The sequence below is a fragment of the Artemia sp. Qi Xiang Cuo genome, chromosome 2 (genome assembly GCF_049724085.1).
Source record: "Artemia sp. Qi Xiang Cuo chromosome 2, ASM4972408v1, whole genome shotgun sequence".
Lineage (NCBI taxonomy): Eukaryota > Metazoa > Arthropoda > Branchiopoda > Anostraca > Artemiidae > Artemia > Artemia sp. Qi Xiang Cuo.
Window position 1 is genome coordinate 44201564 of NC_142795.1, and position 3996 is coordinate 44205559.

Genomic DNA, 3996 nt, shown 5'->3' on the forward strand with positions numbered 1-3996 from the left:
TAATAAAGAACTTGACTCGATCAAGTAGTTCCAAAAAACATCTTCAAAACCAGTTTCAAAAATTGTATAAGAAGATTTTTTGCAAATCATGAAGCCAGGATGTAGCTAAGCGACTCTTAGAGCTTGTTTAGTCTTCTAGAATTAATCAAATTTTATGGTTTTGATTTCCCACAAAGCTAGATCACCTGACAGAGCGACTACATTAATTCCAGAATAGCAAATATAGCTCAATGTAACTAGCTCAATACCAAATTTGTCTCAATTTCTTGTGCTAAAATGATATTAGTTAATGACCTATTTTGTACCATTCTCCCTTCTTCGTCGCTTATTAGTTGTTGTAGTATGAGCATAAATTGAAATTAAAAGGATTCTTGTTTTTATATTAGACGAGAGAGTATATTGATGCTCGCATCTCATGAAAATATACAAAAAAAACGATATAGAAATAACAAACAATTGCTAATTCGTGTTTCATTTCACATCTATCTGTATTTAATTTGATCCTTACCCTTTTTTTGTGGAACATTATTCGTTTTATAACCTCAATCGAAGGTTTCCAGCTTCGATCCCGCACACCGCAAGGAAGCGGTATATAAAACACAACACTTTTTGTCCTGCGGGGGCACAGCAGGCTTGAAATCACCTTGGTAATATGGCTGTGTTGTCGTGTGGTGCTACAGTCTTAAATCTGAGACAGCATTCAACTTATTTCGATTTTTTTTTTATTAAAAAGTATGAAGACATAACGGGTTCTTTATCAGAACCCATTATCTGAGTTCTGGTAAACGGCAATAACATCTTGCGTGCTTTACGCTAATAATCCTAAATTCACCGTTAATGTATAACCAAAAATTAAAAACTCCCTTTTTTTTAAAACTGAAATTCCAAAGTGGTGTTATTTATTAATTCAATTAATACCTCATTTTTCTTTATTGACGAATTAGCTACTTTGAAGCAATCACCTTCAAATCGATTTAAAATTCAATTATTCATGTTTCCAGGTTTCGATTAATACTTCTCCAATGCTGAATTTAAATCTTTCATATGTTCAACAATGTGTTGGTTTATTTCCGGCAAGTTTCGTAGTTTGATCTCCGACTGAAAATTATACAACTTTCAAATACTTCAGGCTCACCCTTTTCAAAATGATATTTCCAAATATCCAATTTTTTTTATTTGAGATTTTATTATATTTGAAGAATCAAATATCGTTGTTAAGTTATTGTGGAGTGTTAAACTTAAATTCTTTATTTACAGATAAATATCTGTTTAGTACACAAAAGCCAGGAGCCATTTTTCGTGGTACAATTTGGATGACAACTTAGAAGAATGATCTAAAAAAAAGAACTTAGTATCCAAGTTCACATAGCCAGTAAAGACTATGTGAGACTATGACTATGTTCATTTTGAGGTAGCTACCTCACCTCTATATGAAATTTAAGAAGAAAAAAACAACTTTTTTCAACTAAAAGTAAGGAGCAGCATTGAAACTTAAAACGAACATAAATTATTCCGTATACAAGGGAAGGGTCAACCCCCCCCCTCATAAACGGAATAATTTCTGTTCGTTTCAAGCTTCAGCATTGCTCCTTACTTTCAATTGAAAACTTTTTTTCAGTTAATTTCTGAATGTTTTTCAATTAATGTAAAGAAATCCGTTTTCCTCCACGGAATACTCTCTCCCCCCACAGGAAATTCCTCAAAGTTAAGTTCCTCCCACGTAAAATACCGCCCTCCCCGGACAATTCCGTCGTCACTGAAAATACCCTATGAAAATTTCTTGTGGACGATTCTGTCTTAACATTTCTCCTTAGCATATTTTCATTTGAAAAAGAATTTAATTTCTGATTGTTTTTCAAATCAAGTCGGATATCTTCCCTCCGTGGAAAATTCTTCCTCCCCAATGGATAGTTGCTCCCGCAGAAAAATCTTCCATGGAAAATTTCTCCCGCGGAAAATCCCCCCCGTGGAAAACCCCTCCTCGCAATCCCAACCCCGCTGACAAATTTCCCTGGATCTCCACAGGTTAAATTTAGTGGGTAAAGAAAAAAGTAAGAAATACAAAAAGAATTTCGTAAAGGAACTCTGGCATATTCCCCCTGTGCAAAATTTCCCCCGAAAACTTCACTTCCCGTGGAAAATTTTCCGTGGGAGGTGGATCAGAAAATACCCCCCCCCCCCAAAAAAAAACATGTATGTATACTTCCCAATAACAAATACTATAGGTTACGTAAACAATAGGTAAATTTCGCAACTTAGACATACAAAAAGAATTTCGTAAGGGAACTATGGCATATTCCCCCTGTGCAAACTTTCCCCCGAAAACTTCCCTTCCCGCGGAAAATTTTCCGTGGGGGTGGATCAGAAAATACCCCCCTCCCCCTCCAAAAAAAAAACAACAGAAAAACATGTCTGTATACTTCCCAATAACAAATACTATATGTAAATGGGCGTGGGAGGGGGGCTAGCTGCCCACCTTTGGTTACCTAAAAAGGGCACTCAAACTTTCGATTTCCGATCAAATGAGTCGCCCAATCTTCTTGGATCACTGGTTCGATACAGTCACCCCTGGAAAAAATAAAATAAAATAAACACGCATGCGTGATGTTTGTTCTTGCAAAAAAAAGCATAATTCCACATTCTTGTACATAAGAACTTGAAACTTCTGCAATAGGAATCTGATATGCTGAATCTGATGGTGTTATCAAACAGTTCGCGGTAACGAACTGTAAGAGAGATGCGGCTCACTAATAAACGAAACTCTAAGAAACAGAGTCTTGATAACATAAGATACATCAAAAGAATTGAATTTTGATGCTTATTCAAAATATGTAAAATTCATCAAATTTAATGGTTCCCATTAAAAGTTACGAGCCTGAGAAAATTAGCCCAATTTCTGAAAAAGAGGGGACATATCCCCAAAACATCAAGTGGTCTTAATGAAAATCCCTCCATCAGATTCAGCATACCAGAAGACCCTACTGTAAAGGTTTCAAGCTCCTATGTACAAAAATGTGGAATTTTGCTTTTTTTGCCATAAGAAAGTTCACGGATGCGTGTTTATTTGTTTTTTTTTTTCCAGGGGTGATCATATCGAACAATTATTCGAAGAAGATCGGAAGAGGACTCATTTGATCGGAAACCAAAATTCTAGCGCCCTTTTTAAGTGACCAAAAATATTGGAGGGAAGCTAGCCCCCCTCCCACGCTCATTTTTTTCCAAAGTCACCTGATAAAAATTTGGAGATAGCCATTTTGTTCAGAATAGTCGATAAATCTAATATATATGTTTATGAAGATGACATAACCACCACCCCCCCACAGTCTCCGGTGAAGGGCTGTAATTCATGAACTTTGCCCAATGTTTACATTTAGTTTTGGTTATCTGGAAGTATACAGACGTTTTCAGGGGTAATTTTTCTGGAACGGGGTAAATTTTCTGGGAATTTTCCATGGAGGGGAGGCAGATTCCCCAGCATTATTTAAAAAACGATCAGAAATTTGTTGAAAAACAAGTTTTTCTTTAACAAAAAGTAAGGAGCAACATTAAAACTTAAAACGAACAGGAATTACTACATATATGAGGGGGTCATCCCCTCGTCAATGTCTCGCTCTTTACGCTAAAGTTTTTGTTAGTACTTTTAAAAGAGCTATTTATTCTAATTAAATGGGTTTTGTGAATCAGGAGCCATTCTCAAAGAATTGGGACAAAATTCAAACTTTAGCGCAAAGAGCGAGGCATTGACGAGGGGGCAACCCCCATCATATACGTAATAATTTCTGTTCGTTGTAAGTTTTGAATGTTTCTCCTTAATTTCAGTTGAAAAAACTTGTTTTTTTAAAATTTTCCATTAAGACCACTTAATGTTTTGGTTGATTTTCCCCCTTTTTTCAAAATTGAGTAAATTTTCTCAGGCCCGTAACTTTTAATGGGTAACATTAGATTTGAACTTTTTATATTTTGAATCAGCATAAAAATTCGATTCTTTTGATGTAT